The sequence below is a fragment of the Lactuca virosa genome, chromosome 4, assembly GCF_052849685.1.
Source record: "Lactuca virosa cultivar CGN04683 chromosome 4, Lactuca_virosa_CGN04683_v6, whole genome shotgun sequence".
NCBI lineage: Eukaryota > Viridiplantae > Streptophyta > Magnoliopsida > Asterales > Asteraceae > Lactuca > Lactuca virosa.
This window is the reverse complement of record NC_136429.1, coordinates 478514543-478536969: the sequence shown is the minus strand read 5'-3', so window position 1 is coordinate 478536969 and position 22427 is coordinate 478514543. Positions and strand designations below refer to the sequence as shown.

At 37.4% G+C, this 22427-nt stretch overlaps 1 long non-coding RNA gene across 4 annotated transcripts; it reads right to left on the bottom strand.

The window, feature by feature from the left end:
• Window positions 1-470: 470 nt before the first annotated feature.
• On the bottom strand, window positions 471-2380 carry LOC145169323 (uncharacterized). 4 transcript variants are annotated; one of them, XR_013742432.1, is made up of 5 exons: window positions 2324-2380; window positions 1507-1890; window positions 1300-1398; window positions 1107-1214; window positions 471-522 (listed from the first exon to the last, which is right to left on the bottom strand). It is a non-coding gene; the product is annotated as an uncharacterized LOC145169323 (long non-coding RNA). The 4 variants fall into 4 exon arrangements; XR_013742431.1 differs by lacking the exon at window positions 471-522 and adding an exon at window positions 702-956; XR_013742433.1 differs by lacking the exon at window positions 471-522 and having other exon boundaries at window positions 702-1214; window positions 1507-1682; window positions 1750-1890.
• Window positions 2381-22427: the final 20047 nt, after the last annotated feature.

Here is a 22427-nt window from a genome sequence, read left to right as displayed (position 1 = left end):
ATATTAATTTCTAGGATGTAGGAAATGCTTCTTCAACCGGTATCTAACAACTTAGTTTTTTATTTTTTAGACTACATTATAAAAATGATCCATATGGTGTAGTATACATAAACCACAAGGACCATTTATGTAATTTATTCAGTTTTTATTTCAAACTAAATAAAATAATAATTCAAATATCAATATAATCACCCACTTCATATCTAGAAATTATAATAATCATATAAGCAAAAAGCAAAACTACAGAAGATTTCAAATAAATATTTCCTAAAGCATATAGTTTTCTTGTATATAACATGTGTCTTCCTTGATTGCTTGTTAAAATCCACCCATTTACATCTCCGACCTAAAAGTCTAATTAGAAGAACACAATTAGATTACCACAGAAATGTAGAAAAGAAAATATTAAACAGTGATAAAGAACATGTTCAAGATCCAATAGAAAATCCAACTTGATACCAATCTTAATAGCGTTTTTTAAGTGGAAATCCCTTCCAATCCTTCAAAATTCACCATAAACTCCTGAAATTTTATAAAACAAATGATAGTGAATTACATGTTACACAATTTCAATGAGTATACGATGGAACAAAGAAATTACCAAAGATTGTCTCACTGTTTCCATGAATGATGAACAGGAAAAAAAAACAGATTATATATATCTATGAATTTTTAGTATCGGATGGTGTGTTTATGAAAATAGAAGATTTTAAGATTAAAGAAAGCATGTGAGGTATGACCACTTATTTTAATATATAACTATAACCGGTAACTAACAAAAATTACAAAAATAACTTTGAGCATATCAACTGAGCCTAGGAGTAGCGAGAGTGAAATATAACGGGAGCCTTAGAAGTTGAGAGATGGATCATGAAAGTTAGAACCATACACCACAGAGGCGCCTCTGCCGGCTCCCCGCCACTTCAAAAATTGAAATGTACATCGAATGCATTTTACTTCAAATGTACCAGTGTAACAATGTTTTCATAGCCAAAAAAACAAAATTTATAAAGTGTAAGTTAGTGCGATATAATAACCTTGAAAGAATGTTTTTGTATTAAACTGATTATAATTAATGTTGTAAATCAGAGAAAAGATCAACCCACATAGTTCTTGCTTTTTCTTGTGTCAGATCTGATAAGTTCTTGCCTAGTCTGATAACTCCTTGGTTATTCCTTCAACCACCACCATAGTCAAAATTGCCCAATAGCTTCCTGTAATAGAAATAAAAGAAAACTTTAGACTTGGGTTATTTTTACTCTTTATAAAAGTGTAATGTTGAAAGAATTACGTAATTACCCTTGATCTTGAACAGGGGTGACAACTATCTATCTCCAATTAATTAAACCTCATCATTCTTTATATATCTAATCTTTTCAAGCTTTCCCCTATTTTTATCTGAAGGATGAAGGGGTAAATATCAGAAATAGCAAATTACACCCCTTTAGTGACCATGTGAATGAATTTCTATAAATGTAACAAAAATACAGCTTTATAAAATAGCACCTTTTGTTTTGAAGTCCAACCTTTCATGGATGCATCTGATTTCCATAACTGGATACTACACAACCACGAAACCAAATAAAAACATCAAGATTTCTTGACAAAGGCGTCTCAGTAACTCATATGTATTGGCATAATTAGGTCATCAGTAACGTATCTTCAACTCCATCATCATTAATCTAAAACACAAACAAAAACATCAAGATTTCTTTACAAAATAAATAAGCAAAACAATATTGGTTTTACTTGGACGCAAACTATTATTAAAATCATTGTATCTTTCAAGTTAGAAGACACAACCTTTCTTGGTGGTTTATGCTTGAAGATAGGTTGGATCTACCCGTCCCTTACTCAAGACTCATGAATCTTCAGATTGAAAAAAAATATCTGTCATATTCAACATAAATCCAATTTTTAGAAATATAAATAGATTATGTAGGTGACAGTCGATATCATAAGTTGCAACCTCATACACATGAGATTTCTGTAAAAGCTTACCTGGATCTAATCATATACCGTAAAGTAGCATGTTATTATATAGCAATTTTCGGATTTGGTTTTTTAAAGCGTGAAATACAAACCAAACATTTTTGTTCCTTAGATCAAATATAGGTGCTATTTAAAGTATGATGATATTTCTTACATTGTATTTACAAAGGAAGAAATAGGATCATATAGACTAAAATGAAAGTACAATGCCATTTCTATGGGTAATAAAGTTTCATAAACACATGATTTACTTATAAGTTTGAATTTTATAATGATATCATGTAAAAAAACCTTAGAAAATATGTGAAGAGTTTAGAAAAAGGCCAACTACCTTAATAAGTATTCCTATAACATTTAATCACACCCTTTTCACCACATCTGAAAAAATAAACATAAACTTTGAAGTTAATAATGAAGAAAAATATATATCTGATTTAATTGATGTTAAATAAACACCAACAATTAATACCAAAATAACATAAAACTTTGTTGGTGCAAATCTGATATCATGCCTTCTTGATTTGCTTGCAATTCAAATACACAATAGAAGAATAAATCACAAAATCAGAAGTTTTATGTGTAAAATCGAACTAATAAGGGTTGTGATAGAAACAAAAACTGCAATAAAAATAACAACATAGGCTATAATGGTTCGTTAAAAAAAGCAATAAACAGAAGTATACCTGTAAATATTCTAAAACACGAGGTAAAATTAGAGGTTCGTTCAACCTTCATGGGATAGTACAGTCCAGATTTTTGAACCTGAAAAAAAACGTGGTTCTTCAACATTCTTGAGAAGAAAACCCTAAAATCAAACCAACTAAAAAAATAACCTTTGTCTTGTTTGTTAGGAACACTCTTGGAAGACTTCAAGATTACTTGAGCCCTAGCACATGAAATCGAAACCCACACCAAAATCGGTTAACACAAGGACAAAAAGAAGGAGATTTGGACTGAAGTTTGAGTTCTTTGGACATGAAAAAAGACGGTTCGTTCAACATTCTTCAGAAGAAAACTCATAAATCAAACCAAGTAAAAAAAACGAACCTTTCTCCTCTTTATTCAGTACAATCTTGGAAGACTTCAATATTTTTTGAGCCCTAACACTGAAATCAAAACCCAAACCAAAATTAGTAAAAACAGGACAAAAGGAAGGAGATTTTTGCTGCATATTCGCTGATGGGGTTTAACGTACGTAAATCGATGGGTGTAACGACTGTCGTGACGAAGGGTGAGGGATTTGGTCGAGACTTTTGTGGCGTCGTTAATGGCTTGCGAGAGGAGGAGAGGGAGAGTTTTGTATCTTCTATGGCTTCCGAAAGGAAGGATGTGTTTGAACGGCGGAAAGAGAAGAAAGAAAGATTAGGGAAAATTGTAAATTACCTTATTTCTGTATGCATACATGTTTATGTGTTTCTTGATTCTCATTGGTTGAAACCTTTTCACACGGATTACAAATAGCAAAATCCTAACCGTTCATTCTAGATCCAAAGGTCCAGAACTCATCTCCTTGTTTTTTAAGACAATGTCTTAAATTTTTAAGGGCCCACATTTATAAACCCTTTATAAGATGGTATAGATATATATATATATATATATATATATATATATATATATATATATATATATACACACACACACACAATCAAATTTATATAAAACAACAATTGGTTTTTCTAAAACAAGTTTTGTGACAAAAAATACATATAAACTTTTGTTACCAAAAAATAACAATTATAAAGTTGTTAAAGAAAATATATACGTATTTTCTTACAAAAGAAAATCATCTATGTTTTCCAAAACCAAGATAATAAAAATTTATCAAATAATATAACAAAGCTTGCAAAAATGGCTTTGGTACCAATTGTTGGGGTTTTATACAAAAATAGTATAAAATAAATAGTTAAAACTACGAGTTTAGCAATGAAAGTAATTCTATGTTTGAATAAACTAAAACCATTTTACCTACTAAGGATCATTTTGAAAAGCATAAAAATATTAAAACAACCATAGAAAAGGATAAGATTAAAACCTTTGAAGTCTTTAGTTCCTTTTGGCAATTAGGAAGTTGATGAAGATGACAAATTACTTAAAGAAGAGCTTCTCTAGAAGTATCCACCAAGCAAGAGTAAACCACCAAAACATGCTAGTCTTCACTTGTATTAAGTTGTTCTTAAGCCATTAAGACATATACCAAAATATGATTAAGGAGAAGCAACACATGAACACATAAATCAAGCAAATAAATGCAAGACTATGAGAAGGGAGAGAGAGAGAGAGAGGAGATTCTCGATTTTTACAAAAAAGGAGAAGAAAAACTATAATTTATCTTTATAATATACTTCCTTATACACTTAGACAAGAGTACTAAGTTTCCATGCCTTCCAACAAAGTCAAACAAGAAATGTCATAAGGCATTGTGTGTAAGAAGTGAACCAACACACAACCTTTTGTTCTCTTTTTCATGCCTATGGTTTTATGGCCAAAAAGTCAAGGCAAGAAGTGTTGTTTACAGAATCATGTAACCTGTAGTTGGAACAAAACTAAATTGGTCACTCAAAATTTGTATACAACACACACATACACACACACAGATATATATATATATATATATATATATATATATATATATATATATATATATATATATATATATATATATATATATATATATATATTGTCACAAACCAGATCGACAGAAACGTCCGGAGGTGGATGACTTTCATGTACAGTATCATAACAATTGAATATAAATGAAACATAGCATCAGAAACCATTACATTGAATGTTTAATAAGATTATATTGTGTTCAAATACTGTTTACATGACATCAGATGCATGTGACAAAAATGAAGGAAATAATGTGATGACGTTCCATCCTCCATATTGTTCGTGATTACCTGTTACTGATTTCCAGAGAATATAAGTGATTTTGAAAAATGTCAACATATAAGTTGGTGAGTTCATAAGTATTTTTATGAAAAAGGGTTTGTAAATGTTTCGTGAAAATGATAGTGTATACTTCTAGAAAATCCAATATTTTCTTAAAAAAATGAGCAGTAAGTCTTAAGTACCAAGACTAGAAATGTAAATAATATTGTACTGTGAAATGATGTAATGAAGTTTTATCTTTATATAAAACTACTTGTATGTTACTCCGTAAATCAAATGTGTTGTTGATACCCTATGTGAGTTATTATAACCATACTAATACGACTAGTGGCCTGAACGACGTGCTTCGGCGTCGGGACTGTTATGACATTTGTCACCCCAAACCTTCTGGTCTAAATGTAGCTAACATTTTAGGTGCGGGGTTGTCAATCTCGTATAGTTCTATACATAAGTGTCACGTTCTCCCTACAAGAGACTTTGGTTATAAATCTGGACTTAACATGTACTCTGGTGGGTACGGTGAAGCTAATTGTCTCATAAAGTTATATCAGTCGATTTACGTGTACTGAAAACTCTTTTTGCTCGTAAATAAAATAATTATGTCTTTAAATAATCATTTAACTATTACAAACTGAGTATATAGTTTTATGACTCCCAACTATAACCATTATAGTTTATCCTGTTTGTTTGTGAAAACTTTTTATATATAAATATAATGTTGTCATCTTGTGCCCAACATATGTAGTCAAACATAATGTTTTTGGGTTGTGACCCACCAAAATAGTATAAAGACTACAACATACCCCTTTTTCTTAGGAAAACTACCTTTTTGTAGAAAGATTCTAAAACCATGTAGTTTTACAAACATAACCTTATTATGACTATTATAACACAAAATAAGTTTGGTTCTTGTAGTTTTGCATTCTTTAAACAAATATGATAAATATTTGTAAAATGGCTAGTGATTATGATATCTTGTGCATATAATGACATATATTTCGACATTTAGGCAAAACATGCAAATATATGTATAACCAACAACTTTTAACTTGTATTCCCCCCCTAAAAACATAAAAATCTCGAAAAAGTGGGGGTATGAACTCACCTTGAGTGGTTTTTGTGTGGGTTGGTTGAAGTGATGAAGTGAAGATTTCGAGCCTAGGATATTAGATGGAGATGATGAAATTTCTTGGAGATGTTAGTATCCTAAAGATTTAACACATGATAATGTGTGTGAGGATGATGAAACTAGCATAAAAATGTATAAAACACCAGGGTATTACGAAATACTTACCCAAAAACCCGAGAATCACTTGAAGAAGGGGAGTTATTGGAGACCTTGGCTCGTTTTTGAGAGAAAGAGACGAGGAGTGAAAGAAAAATGATCTTTTGGGGGGTGAAGAGAGGCCTCTCGGTCGATGGTATAAATAGAAGAGGGATGGGATGGTTTCCTTGTTATTTGTTGGTTATTTGCATGCCATGCATGGAGACTTGGGGGGGGGGGGCGTATTTGCATGCTTAGTATGGAGGTATGGTGGTTAAAAGGATGTAAAGGTGAGGTGTTAAATCCCTAGGTCAACACCTCGACTTCCCCACCCAACCTAAATTCTCTCACTGTGGCTAGGGGTAGTCGGTTCTTAGTGTCACCGAGATCAAGGGTGATTTTGCTCCATGAAGGCTGAGAACTAAGGTTTTCGGTTCCACCCGAGAGCCCTTGATGCGAGGTTTTCAGTCCGAGGTGGTGGATGTTCTCGGTTGCGAGGCTTCTTGGCTTAAGGCTTCTCGGTCCAAACTTAAACACCTCTAATGCAATTTGAGATTTTCTTGAAGCCCTTGGCCCGTTTTATTGACTTTTCAAATGTTTATTACAACATAGTTGGGATGTGGTTTCTTCATTACACATGGCTACACTTTGCTTGATCCAAAATTTCTAGTTGTCACATCATCCCCCCGTTAAAGGGAATTTCATCCCGAAATTAGTTTTAGAGTAAGCACTCATGAACTAGGGAAAAAATGTGGATACTTCTGTTTCTTTTGATCTTCGTGCTCCTAAGTGAATTCGGACTCTCGTTTGGATCTTCCAACGGACCTTTACTATTGGTATGCAAATCTGTTTCTCTTCTCTTGATCTCCCTATCCATAATTTCCACTGGTTCCTCTACGAAGTGTAGACTCTCGTTTACCTCGATCTCGTCGAGTGGAACCACAATAGTCTCATTGGACAGACATTTCTTTAGGTTGGACACGTGGAAGACTGGATGTACATTGTTGAGTTCTCGTGGTAGACGTAGCTCGTAAGCCACCGGACCGATTCTAGCAAGCATCTCGAATGGCCCGATATACCTTGGATTTAGCTTTCCATGTTTACCAAAGCGTATCATTCCCTTATAGGGCGAGACCTTTAACAGCATGTGGTCACTAACCTGGAACTCCAAGGGTTTATGTCGCTTATCATCATAGCTCTTTTGGCGATCCCGGGATGCCTTTAAGCGTTCATGGATTTGTACGATTTTGTTCGTGGTTTCCCGTATGATTTCCAGGCCAGTGAGTGTACTATCAGGTACTTGTCCCTTTGCCAGCAGTGTGTCACCCACCTTGGCCCAACACAGGGGCGATCTGCACTTGCGTCCGTAAAGAGTTTCGAATGGAGCGACCTTAATGCTAGTGTGATAGCTGTTATTGTAGGAGAATTCGACGAGTGGCAAGTGGGTATCCCAGTCTTTACCAAAGTCTATCACACATGCCTTCAACATATCTTCTAGTGTCTATATAGTTCTTTTGCTCTGCCTATTAGTCTGAGGATGATAGGCAGTGCTCATATCAAGTTGGGTCCCCAAGGACTTCTGTAGTGACTGCTAGAATCGTGAAGTGAATCTACTATCTCTGTCGGAGATAATAGATATTGGCACACCATGTAGTCGCACGATTTCCTTAATGTACGTCCTTGTCAGCTTTTCCATTTTGTCGGTCTCCTTTATTGGTAGGAAGTGTGCAGATTTGGTTAACTGTCCACGATCACCCAGATGGTATCATGTCCACCCTTTGTCTTGGGTAACTTGGTGATGAAGTCTGTGGTTATCCGCTCCCACTTCCACTCGGGTATGTCTTGTTGCTGGAGTAAACCCGAGGGCTTTTGATATTCTAACTTAACTTTGGCGTAATTCAGGCACTTGCCCACATAGGTATCGATCTCTGCTTTCTTGTTTGGTCACCAATAAAGTTTCTTCAGGTCCTGATACATCTTGTCAGAACCAGGATGAACGGAGTATTTTGTCCTGTGACCCTCATTAATGACAACGTCTCTGTACCCACTGAACTGCGGTGTCCAGATCCGATCCTTAAGATAGTAAGCTCTGTCATCCTTGACCGCAAGGTTCTTCTCCATTCTTTACAAGGCTTCCCTTATGACATTTTCAGGTTTTAAGGCTTCCAGCTGAGCCTCTTTGATCTGTGAAGACAGGTGAGAGTGGACGGTCATGGTTAACGACTTCACTCGGTGGCCCGAGTATTCCTTCCGGCTTAGGGCGTCTGCTACTATGTTGGTTTTGCCCGGGTGATAACGGATTTCACACTCGTAGTCATTTCGCAGTTCAACCCATCGTCGTTGCCTCATATTGAGCTCCTTTTGGTTTAGAATATGTTGAAGACTCTTATGATCTGTGAAGATGGTGCATTTGGTACCGTACAGGTAGTGTCTCCATATTTTCAGGGCAGACACCACGGCTCCCAATTCGAGATCATGCGTGGTGTAATTGACCTCATGAGTCTTGAGTTGTCTTGAGGCATAGGCGATGACCTTTCCTTGTTTCATGAGTACACACCCTAGGCCCTACTTGGATGCATCATAATAGACCACAAAGTCTTCATTCCGTTCCGGGAGGGACAAGATTGGAGCACTGCACAGAGCTTTCTTAAGTGTTTGGAAGGCGACTTCTTGTTCTTTCCCCCAGCTGAAAGTTACTCCCTTCTGTGTTAAGGTTGTGAGCTGCTTTGCGATTTTAGAGAAACTTTGTATAAATCTTCGGTAGTAGCCAGCAAGACCTAAAAATTGACGTATCTCCGTCGGTGTTCTTGGTGTTGCCCATTTTGCATTCGCCTTTACCTTAAAGGGGTCCACATGTATCCCTTCTTCACTGACTACATGCCCCAAGAAATCTACTCTTCTGATCCAAAATTCACATTTCGAGAACTTGGCGTATAACTTCTCTGCATTTAATGTCTCCAAAACATGTCGTAGGTGCTGGATGTGTTCCTCCTTGCTTTGTGAGTAGATTTGTATGTCATCAATGAAGACTATCACAAATCTATCCAGATAAGGTCGGCACACACGGTTCATCAGGTCCATGAACACTGCTGGTGCATTAGTTAGACCGAAGGGCATCACTACAAACTCGTAGTGACCATAGCGAGTTCAGAATGCTATCTTAGGGATATCTTCCTAATGAATCTGCAGCTCATGATACCCCAACCTTATATCAACCTTCAAAAAGTAGCTTGACCCTTGCAGTTGATCAAATAAGTCGTTGATTTGGGGTAGAGGATAACGGTTCTTGATTGTGAGTTTGTTCAGTTCTCGATAGTCTATGCACACGCAGAAAGATCCGTCCTTCTTTTTCACAAACAAGACCGGTGCTCCCCAAGGTGAGTAGCTTGGTCGGATGAATCCTTTGCTCAACAACTCATTCAGTTGGCTAGATAGTTCCTGCATTTCCGTAGGTGCTAAGCGGTAGGGGGATTTAGCTACGGGGGTGGCTCCTGGGATCAAGTCGATTCAGAACTCGACTTGGCATACCGGTGGGATTCCAGGAAGGTCTTCCGGGAATACATCAGGAAAGTTGTAGACCTCGGGAATATCCTTGAGGTCTTTCATTTCTTGCTTCTTATCAACGACGTGGGCTAAGAAGGCATGATATTCTTTGCGTAGTTACTTTTGTGCCTTGATGCAAGAGATGATTTGTAAATTCTTGCCAAGTTTGTCACCATAAATGATGATGGTTTCGTCGTTTGGTAGGTTAAGGCGAACGACCTTTTCGTAACACAAAATATCGGCATGATGGGGACTTAACCAATCCATACCGATGATAACATCAAAGCTACTTATTGTGACCGGCATCAGGTCGATTTGGAAGGAATGGTTGTTTAGAGTTAATGTGCACCCTATGAATATATCTTTACTGTGTTCTGTTTTTCCATTGGCCATCTCTATGGTGAATGTTTCATTTAGTGATTGGGGTTTTTGTTTGAGTAAAATTTTAAACTGGTGGCTCACGAAGCTTTTCTCCGCACCACTATCAAATAGTATGCATGTATATGAGTTGTTTAGGAGAAACGTACCAGTAACCACGGTGGGATCCCTCACTGCCTCCTCATGTCCCATTGTCAGAATTCTTCCTACACCATGGTTATTTCTGTTTTGTGCCTTCAGGCAGTCCCTCTTGTAATGTCCGGCCTCACCGCAACCATAACATGTGCGACTTACCCCAACATTAGCAGCTTGGGCAGTTGGTGGTGTCGGGGCTTTGCAGAAATGGGCGGTATGCCCCTTCTTGTTGCAATTTGTACATTGCATTTCCCGACAGGCTCCGTGGTGGTGGTAGTTGCATTTGTCGCATTTCGGAAGATTTCCAACATATTGCTTAGCTGGTGCTGGGGCGACAGGGGTTGTGACAGCATGGACAGCCACAGTTTGTTGCTTCTTGGCTGAGTCTTGAGAGGGTTGACCCTTCTTTTTGTTCCAAAACTTCCTCTTGTTGTCACTCCGCTTCAGTTGTTCAGGAGCAGGGGTCATGATGCCTTGACGAATTCCCTGGTCGACAAGAGTTTGTGCCAGACGCTTGGCACTGTCGAGGGTGCTCGGATTGGCAGATATGACCATCCCCTGGATCTGAGGGGCCAAACCCCAAATGTAACACTCCACTTTCTTGGCCTCCAGAGTGACCATTCTCGGGCACAAAATTTCCAATTCGTTGAATCGAGAAGTGTAAGTGGCAATATCAGAACCCTTCATGGAGTGCTACCACAGTTCCTGTTCAAGTTTCTGCATCTCGCTCCTTGGAAAATATTCCTCGAGCATCATGGTTTTCAATTCTTCCCAGCTCATGGCGTTGGCCACAGCTAGAGTCAAAACATTTACGTGGCTGTTCCACTACGACAAAGTTGAGTCCGCAAAAGTACATGCGGCATACTTGACCTTGAACTCATCTGGGCAGGCACATATCTCAAAGATGGGCTCAGTTTTCTCAAACCACCTTATTAGAGTAACTACTCCACCGTCACCATGGCAGGTTCGGGGCTTGCAGTTCATGAACTCCTTGTAGGAGCACACCCGTTGGCGCCCCTTCTTATCATCATGATTGGAACTGCCAGTTCCGTTTCCGCTTCCGTTGCCGTTTCCATTGGCGTTACTGCTGATTTAGTCCACAACGGCTGTTACCGCAGCTTGGAACACAACATAATCCATTTTAGGAGGTGGTGGTGGTGGTGCTGCTGATGTGTTGGGAGGTTGTCTGTTGTTCTTGCGCCTGTTTGACTTCCTTGGTGGCATACTTCTGCCATAACGTTTAAACGTGGAATGTTGATAAGTTTCCGATAAAAGTTATGAATCAGGCGTTACCATCAATGAATGCCTTGTTTTGTATATGTATCAAGTCTAGTTATTATCGAAATTTGCAAGAAATTCACAATGATATTTATCACACACACATAATTGCATAACAAGTAATGACATTTAATGAAATAAAACACATACCCATTTCATTAGTAATATAGTGCTAGTACATAGTTTTTGTGAAAATTGACCTTTAAGAAGGTCTACATAAAAGAGTAGCACCAACGCTTACTCATAAATACATAAAGATGTGAGTGGGATACGCCCTACTCACGACGGGTAGTCTCCTGCGGTCCCTGATATGAAGTCGAGACGCCCTGTATCTCTGCTAACCCGCGCTCTGCTGCAATCACCCTTTCCTCGAAAGCCGCGTGCCTCTCCTGGTACTCCCTCACCTCTGCTCGAGCGGTGGTAAGGTCCTCGTGGAGGCTGTCAATGAGGTAACATGTGGCGGGGTAATCCCTCTCCATCCATCAGTCTCGGGTGTTGGCGGCCTAAGTAGCAGCCCCTAGCTCCATAATCCGGTTCGCCGCTGATCTAGTCTGGTCTTCGAGGTGTGAAATCCGTTGAACCATAACGGGAAGGGTCCTATTAGTCGGACCCTCATGGTGGAGGTTATTATAACCTCGCTCCATCCCATAGGGAGAACAATGAAACTGTTTTCGGCTCCACCTCTCCATGTCTTCCGCCCAGCGGGGCGTGGGTCCATTGTAGCCTAGACGATGTGTAGGGACGCGGGCGACGTAAGGAGGATTTATGACTTCGGACTCCGCATATGATTCCTCCTCTTCCTCTTCCTCCTCCTCTTATTCCTCTTCCTCCACCTGTGGATCCTTTTCGGGTTCCTCCTCCATTAGTTCCTCAGGATCCTCTTCGAGATCCTCTTCAATCCATCCACCATTTCCCTGGTTAGGGAAGTAGGGGTCTCCAGGTAGGTGAAATCCTACCATGATGACAGTGCGAGAATGGAGATGTGAGAAATATAAGAAATACTTAAGTGTATGATTTTGTAGTATTATAAAATACACCTACAATATTTTAAATTTTTATGTTTGATTCTAAAGTTTTAGGGTTGGTAAGTTTGAGGATTGTTATCCACTACAATCATTCCTATACACATTTTGGTCGTATCTCACATAAACATAGTTGATCAGGCTATATTCATCCAAGATATGATTACATAACTATCTAGGCTTAACCGTAGTTTCTAACTCCTCTAAATACTTTTATATGATTCTTTTTATGACATTGTTCCTAGTATGCATGCACGTATACTTTTTATGAAATTATTATTATATTTTTAAAAGTATACTTTTAGTCAGAGTGTTTTAGCCCCATTGTATTTATAGTTGTATATTTTATTTGGGTTGATATACTTGATTCACTATAAACAATGCTCCGATACCAATCTGTCACACCCCCAAACCAGATCGGAGGAAACGTCTAGGGGTGGATGACTTTCATGTACAGTATCATAACGGTTGAATATAAATGAAACATAACATCACAACCATTACATTGAATGTTTAATAAGATTACATTGTGTTCAAATACTATTTACATGACATCTGATGCATGTGACAAAAATGAAGGAAATAATGTAACGACGTTCCATCCTCCATATTTTTCGTGATTACCTATTACTGATTTCCTGAGAATACAAGTGATTTTGAAAAATGTCAACAATTAAGTTGGTGAGTTCATAAGCATTTTGTATGAAAAAGGGTTTGTAAATGTTTCGTGAAATGATAGTGTATACTTCCCGAAAATCCAATATTTTCTTAAAAAAATGAGTTGTAAGTCTTAAGTACCAAGACTAGAAATGTAAGTAATACTGTACTGTGAAATGATGTAATGAAGTTTTATCTTTATATAAAAATACTTTTATGTTACTGCGTAAATCAAATGTCTTGTTGATACCCTATGTGAGTTATTATAACCATACTAATACGACTAGTGGCCTGAACGACGTGCTTCGACGTCGAGACTGTTATGACATTTGTCACCCAAGGCCTGCCGGTCTAACTATAGCTAAGAGTTTAGGTGCGGGGTTGTCAATCCCGTATAGAACTATACACAAGTGTCACGTTCTCCCTACAAGAGACTCTGGTTATAAATCAGGACTTAATGTGTACTCTGGTGGGTACGGTGAAGCTAACTGTCTCACAAAGTTATATCAGTCGATTTACGTGTACTAAAAACTCTTTTTGCTTGTAAATAAAATAATTATGTCTTTAAATAATCATTTAACTATTACAAACTGAATATATAGTTTTATGAATCCCAACTATAGCCATTATAGTTTATCCTGTTTGTTTGTGAAAACTTTTTATATATAAATATAATGTTGTCATCTTGTGCCCAACATATCTAGTCAAACATAATGTTTTTGGGTTACGACCCACCAAAATAGTATAAAGACTACAACAAACCCCTTTTTATTAGGAAACTACCTTTTTATAGAAAGATTCTAAAACCATGTAGTTTTACAAACATAACCTTATTACGACTATTATAACACAAAATAAGTTTGGTTCTTGTAGTTTTGCATTCTTTAAACAAATATCATAAATATTTGTAAAATGGCTAGTGATTATGATATCTTGTGCATATAATGACATATATTTCGACATTTAGGCAAAACATGCAAATATATGTATAACAAACAACTTTTAACTTGTATTCCCCCCCCCCCCCCCCTAAAAACATAAAAATCTCGAAAAAGTGGGGGTATGAACTCACCTTGAGTGGTTTTTGTGTGGGTTGGTTAAAGTGATGAAGTGAAGATTTCGAGCCTAGGATATTAGATGGAAATGATGAACTTTCTTGGAGATGTTAGTATCCTAAAGATTTAACACATGATAATGTGTGTGAGGATGATGAAACTAGCATAAAAATGTATTAAACACCAGGGTATTACGAAATATACCCAAAAACCCGAGAATCACTTGAAGAAGGGGAGTTATTGGAGACCTTGGCTCGTTTTTGAGAGAAAGAGACGAGGAGTGAAAGAAAAATGATATTTTGGGGGTGAAGAGAGGCCTCTCGGCCGATGGTATAAATAGAAGAGGGATGGGATGGTTTCCTTGTTATTTGTTGGTTATTTGCATGCCTTGCATGGAGACTTGGGGGGTATTTGCATGCTTAGTATGGAGGTATAGTGGTTAAAGGGATGTAAAGGTGAGGTGTTAAATCCATAGGTCAACACCTCGGCTTCCCCACCCAACCTAGATTCTCTCAGCGAGGCTAGGGGTGTTCGGTTCTTAGTGTTATCGAGATCAAGGGGTGATTTTGGTCCATGAAGGCCGAGAACTAAGGTTCTCGGTTCCACCCGAGAGCCCTTGATGCGAGGTGTTTGGTCCAAGGTGGTGGATGTTCTCGGTTGCGAGGCTTCTTGGCTTAAGGCTTCTCGGTCCAAACTTAAACACCTCTAATGCAATTTGAGATTTTCTTGAAGCCCTTGGCCCATTTTATTGACTTTTCAAATGTTTATTACAACATATTTGGGATGTGATTTCTTCATTACACATGGCTACACTTTGCTTGATCCAAAATTTCTAGTTGTCACATATATATATATATATATATATATATATATATATATATATATATATATATATATATATATATATATATATATATATATATTCATACCTTATAAATATAACTAGTTTTTGTTCTTTTTTCTTAATATTTCCTAGAAACAATAACTCCCAATATGCTAGTAAAATATTATTTTTATAAAATAATGTTTTTCAATTAAATACAAGTGTTGATAATGTTTATTAATAATCAAATTGTACTAATAAATAATCAATTGGTAGTAACTTGCTATATGGTGTGACCCTATATGATCATATATCATTAGCAATATCATTCTATAATGACTCTTGGGTATAAAGATCTTTCAAGTAACATTTTACAAAGTTCAAAGTTGAGGGGTCAAAGTGACATTTTAAAAAGTAATCAGGTGGAAAAATCATAAACTCATAAACATTAAATATAGACCAAATTACAAAAATGATCCCTATGGTTACCTATGGTCACAAACCCAGCCACTGCAAAGCCTAAAAATACAATATTACCCTCACATGTTAGGAACCTCATAGGGCTCAACGGACAAAAATTAACATTCTGAGCAAAAAGGGCCATTCATGCAAGTTTTGGAAACCATTAGGACTTAGTTCGTCAAAAAAATTAATAAGCATTCGCAACAACACCGTTTCTCGTGGAACATTTGGAATGTTGAAGTAGTCGGCGATGGAATTGACTTCATCAAGATGCTTATAGGCATCTTCATGATCTTTTCCAGTGAATGAAATCTCCTTTAGTGCAGCAAGGATGTACCCCTTGAGTTCAAATGTGGCAGTGGCTGGTATGGTGGGTTGCACAAGGCCCGGTCCGGTGTCGTCACAAATTATCTTCTTGTATGCCTCCATGGAAAGGTTGGCAGTGTACGCCATGATGTTTTCGGGTTCGCTTTTGTAACATCCTGACTTCCGGGTATAATATTAAATTAACTTGCATTCGTATTTTAGAGCAACTCGACGAGTTGGATGCCCCAACTCGCCGAGTAGAGGAGTTATGGTCGCGCGATTTTCAGAGTCTACTCGACGAGTTGGAAGGCCCCAACTCGACGAGTAGGTGCTAAGTGAGAAAACCCTAATTTTCAAGGTTTGTGTCCTATTTAAAGGACCTTATGTGACAACCCGAAATTTCTATCTTGTAAAGCCATTCAATTCAATCAAAAGTCAGACTTGTTTCTGCTATCTTTTAGCATTGTTTAGAGTCTGTTTGAGTGTTCTAAGCCTAGTACATTCAAGGTTTGGGTTCAGGGATGAGTTAACTTATGTTCATCGTCTTGCTTTCGAGCCAAGAACTCCATCAAGAGGAGTTTACGGCCGCAAACATGTGTTTACGGCCGTAAACTCAAGGTGGCCGTGAACTCATGCCCACATATATGATATTCATTCATTTTCCTTCATTTCTCACACATCAAAGTCAAGAAAGTCAATTCTCTCTCAAGTATCATCAAGATTTTTCATCCTAATCTTCCAAAGTGTAAGTGATTCTTCCATTTGTTAGTTGTTAACCTTCCTAATCTAGTAAAACTCTATGATTTCATCCATGAAATTATCTCTTTTGGATAGATCTTCAAATCTTTATTACTTTCACAAAGAACACCAAGAACACACACTTGTTCTTGGGCCGTGAACTCCATAGGAACCCTCAAAAGTGTGAGTATCTCTTCTATCTTCTAGTTAAGCTTGAGAAACACTTGATTTCTACCCTTGAATCATCATCTAATGCAAGAACTCCAAGAGTTTACGTCCGTAAACTCCTCTGATGGCCGTAAACCCTTGTTTGGTGCATATCTTGGCCGCAAACTCATCTTATGTCCCAACATAGGATCGTGAACACTTAATGGATGGTAGATAGGGCCGTAAAACACCTCTTTTGCATGTTTCTTCCATGAGTGTACGACCGTACACTCCTTGACCGTACACTCCTTGGCCGTACACTCCTTGACCGTACACTCCTTGGCCGTAAACACCCTTGTGTGGTCGTGAACCCCTTTAATGCAATCACATGTGATTGTAACACTTCATTCCAAGTGTTTCCTAGACCCTAAGGTGGTTCCCTATCATAATTAGTTGTTATATACACTAATTATATCCATATATGTGTCATTATATGCTTAATAGCATCCGTTTGTGCTCGAGGATTCAGTTGACACTTAGCATTCTATATCGACCTTTCACTCGAATCACTCACTACAGGTGAGTTCATACCCCCGTATTTTCATAGATTTCACTGTTTTAGGGGGGGGGGGGGGGTGATAGAAGTCTAACACAAAGATTTTGTGTTATAAACAAATGTTTTCAAATATCTTATCAAAATGGATTTCAGTTATCATCAAATCAAATAGTTTTCAATGATTGTATCAAAATGACATCAAGTCACCAAAATGTATTTCAAAATATTAAACTTCTTTTAAATATTTTTATAAACTTATATTTTTTTCCAGAAATCATATTTGTATATATATATTTATATAAATAACATTTAAAAGGCTTAGGACTGATAACCCACTTTGGTTCCTTTTGCTTGTTTGGATGTGGGATTATAAGTATCAGTTATTTGTCCGAGTGTCATTTAAATTTTACTTATATATATATATATATATATATATATATATATATATATATGTATACAAGTATAAAGTTAGTTTATTAAGTTCAATTACCCTTTGTAACATGTTGAGCAAGGGGTTGCATTCATGAATACTCGGTATCAATTCAGAAAGTACATATAAATTATAATAGGTATAATTTATGAAACACAGAACATTAATTCAATATTTAAGTATACTAAAGTACATTGTTTTACAAGAACAAATGTTTGATTCAAAACTAATCAAGGATATACATCTTTCAGATACATGTTAAGAATACTAATTCAAGAACATACTGTCAATCATTTATTTCAGAATGATTAGGTTTTCATAACTATTATACATGTAACGTTTATATGCTTTTTATGAGTCATTTGATACAGGTTGTTTAATTCATTTAAACAATATAGTTAAAGTCCTGACATTATAACCAGAATCTCCAGCCGGGGATCGAAACAATGTGTGTATAGATCTATATTGGGATTGACAACCTCGCACTCAGACTGCTAGCTACAGTCAGGCATACACGCCTACGAGTGACAATTGTTATCAACAACTTTCAACGCATTGCTAGCTACAGTCAGGCATACACGCCTACGAGTGACAATTGTTATCAACAGCTTTCAACGCATTCATAGCGTTGGGTCAGGCCATCTAGTCAGTATGTTTATAATAACTTATATAAAAGGTATTAACAATATGTTAGTGTATAATTAACTAAACATCAGTACATTTTCAAAGTACTAGTTTACAAGATACAATTTACAGTATTACATTACAGTTTACAATAACAGTTGATGAAACCAGGCAGACTCTCAATTTCAAGTTTACAAAAGGAATTACAAATACAGAACATTGGTTTACAAACAGAACAATTTTATGTAATTAAAACTACTTTTTATACACAACAGAAAATATAAGATTTTCTGGAAGAGTTTACATATTCAAGAAACAGAAAACATTCATTCAAACATAAATACTTATGCACTCACTCAACTTTATGTTGATACTCTCTTTTCAAATTACTTGTATTCTCAGGGAACCATTAGACAGGTATTCCCCGAGCTTTTGAGAAGACGGAGCTATTTGTGTCTTGTCTTCTTCTTTTGTATAACTATTTGGTTTCAGTATACAATGATGAAACACATGTAAGTACTTATACTTTTTAAATACAGTGGTTGTTTGTACTATGATTACTATAATGCATGTGTTGTGATACTACAAATGAAGTCATCCACCCCCAGACGTTTCCGCCGTCTGGTTTGGGGGTGTGACAGATTGGTATCAGAGCTATGTTTATAGTGCACTCAGTATATCAATCCATAAAAGATATACAAACTATAAATACATTTGGGGCTGAGATCTCTGACTACAAGTGAACTTTTTAAAAATTTAAGTATTCTTACAAGAAGTATACTAACACTCATACCTACAAGTACAGTATCACAGTCATAAGAACTTATAAGTATTTGGATGTTGGACATTACAGTCAAACCAGGGCAGTTATGTAATCATATTTGGGATTAATATAGCCTGATCAACTATATTGATTTGAGATATGACCAACATGTGTTTGGGAGTGATAGTGGTGTTGCGGCGTGTCTAAAACTTACCAACAATACATATTCAGAAGAACTCTAGAACATAACATAAAGATTAAAAATACTATAGGGGTATTTTAGGCACTATATACTAATAACAAACATGTGAAAACAATAGAACAATTGAGGGTAGAACTATAAATATTAAGGGTATATTAAAGTTATATATAATTAAAGTTATATAGACTTAGAATATGTGATCTAGCTTCATTTCATGTTCCTTGTTTGGTTGTGGATTTAGAGCCGGGTCATTTAATCGAAGGTCAGTTATACCCAAGTTATATATAATTAGTATACACTTTATAGTTATAGTAATACCTAGAACAAGTCATACATAATATATTACTTGTTAACTGTAAGTCTCTCTCGTAGAAACTTGTATCCTTAATCTATCGTTACTAACTATATTCTATATCTCTTATCCCTATTCTCGCTTAGATAACAATGGCTGGATTTCATCTACCTGGAGACCCTTATTTTCCCAATCAAGAGCAAGATGCAGAGCCAGAAGAAAATCATGAAATTCCCTTAGATGATAATTTTGCAGAAAATTTTCCTGAAGACAATGATTCTGAATCAGAAGCCTATAATCCACCACCAGTTGCCCAGAATCCTAATCCACGACAAAATTTCCAAGGTCCGACACCTTCTTAGGCTGAGAACTTGGGTAGGTGGAGCCGAGAGCAAGGTCAACCCTTACCCTACAACGGAGACCGAAGCTTCTACAACATAAGTGAGGGAGGCTCTGGAGAAAAAATTCTTCCTATTTTGGTTCGCCGAGTAGCTCGAAAGGTTGAGCTAGGAGTGGCAGCCATTCAACAAACTGTGGAGCTTGATGCGAACACGAATGCCAATACGGATAGTATTCGTAATCTTGAACTTGCTCATAACAGAGCAATAAGAGACAATGAGGCCCTGCTGCAAGAGTTAGCTGTAACTCGAGCTGAAGTCATAGAGCTCCGAGCATGCCAGACGGTGTATGAAAGACATTTCCTTGATGTGGAGCGTCAACTGGCTCAGTTGAGGATTTATCCGAATGATGCCCGTCGCTAGTAGGAGATACTCTACTTATCCTTTCTTTTGGTTTCAGAAATGGATAATACTCTACTCGTTTCCTATTCACTCTTTTGGTTATATGTAAAGTATGCGGATATGTTCTAGCGTTATTTTTCATGTTTTTCAGTACGACCGCGAAAATTTCATTTTCGGTAGGTCAGTATGATGTCGATGTTTTTCCCAGAATTTGGTATATTGTAGACCTGTTTAGGGTCAAGTTTTTCAGACTTTATGTATTCAATATGCCAATTTAATCGACATACATTTCCATACTCTTTGAAAAATAACCACTCAATTTCATATCATCCTGTTGCAAGTTGTACTTGTTGTAGACTTCTATTTCCAATTCATTACAAGATTCATGTGGAACTAAATGTTTAGTTCAGAGCTATCAAATTCATATTCACTCTTGATATCTTACCATCTTTGTATCTTTTAAATTTTATAGAAAAAGATGCCTCCTCGTTGAAATCCAAGACGTAACATTGTTAATGAAGCACCGACGCCACCTCCGCCACCACCTCCTCAGTTCGACGCTGCTATATTTCAAGCAGCGGTCACGGCGGCTGTAGCGGCTGCCATGTCTCATATGAATACTCCTGGTGCTAGTGGGTCGGCAGCTGGTACACATCCTTCTAACCATGGCGAGAGTCATGGGCACTCACGAGAGTGCACTTATAAAGATTTTTCGAATGCCAAACCCAGGACCTTTAATGGGACTGGAGGAGTTATGGCATTAAAATAGTGGATTGAGAAGACAGAAGCAATTTTCAAAATCTGCTCCTGTCCAGAGAGCAGCAAAGTCAAATTCGTTGTTTGTACCTTTTCGGATAGAGCTTTAACATGGTGGAATGGCCATGTTAAGTCACTGACTCTGGTAGTGGCTAACTCGATAAGCTGGGAGAACTTAAAAGCCATGCTAATACGGGAATACTGTCCGCGAGGGGAAATTCAGAAACTCGAGCAAGAGTTCTGGGGTCTTACAATGGTTGGTTCTGACATATCAACCTATACCAGTAGATTCTGTGATTTGGCAATTCTTTGTCCGGATATGGTTGCTCTGGAGAGCAAAAAGATTGAGAGATATATTTAGGGTCTGTCGCCCCAAATTCAGTCAAGTGTTTTAGCTTCGAGGACTGTTACTTTTGACAGTGCCAAAGAGCTGGCACAATATCTTATTGACCACGGAGCCCATCAAAACTTAGTGGTTGTTGCACAAGAACAACCGAAGGGAAACAACAACAACAACAACAATAACAACAACAACAGCAAGAAGAAGGGTTGGAATAAGAGGAAGGGCAAGTCTTCACAGGTGTAGCACCCGATTCCTGGTACGCATTTAAATTAAAGAAAATATTGCATTTTACTCTGGGACTCGGCGAGTTGGAGGCCCAACTCGTCGAGTAGACTCGACTGTTGATCAGGGGTTTAAGTGACCTGCTCGACGATTCGGAAGACCGACTCGACGAGTAGGAGCTGTCTGGATAAAACCCTAAGATGTAGGGTTTGCACCCTATTTAAACACTTTATCTCGTCCCAAACCAACCTCCATCACCCTCCTAACTCAGAGAAACCCTAGTTTGAAACCCTAAACCTTTTTTGAGTGATTTTGAGCTCTTTTGTGCCTTTTGTGTGTGTTTGAAGTTGAAGGAGAAGAAGGGAGCTTAGGAGATCAAGAGGAAGCTAGTAGATCCAGAGGTTTTGCTTCATTCTCAGTTCATTAAAGGTAGAAAGCTTGAACCTTGACCATCTATCTCCTAGATCTTGTTTTGGGGCTATTTTCTACCTTTTCTAAGCTTTTGAGAGGTTATGCTCTGATTTGCTTGTATATGTCGGTTGTACTTCAGATCTAGAATCATTGAGGGTTCCCATGGCATAAAGGTGCCAACTTTATGGCCATGGGAAGCCCATGCATCTTATAAACCCCATTTTATAGTCTTTTGAGCCAAAAACCCCATGCATGGACATCAAGTTCATAACTTTACGTATAAAAGGGGCCCTAGGAGGTGAGATCTATCATTGGGATGCATTAATTCCCACTGAAATCGACTGTATAGTATTGGACAAAGAGGGACTCGACGAGTCACTCGGGTGACTCGGCGAG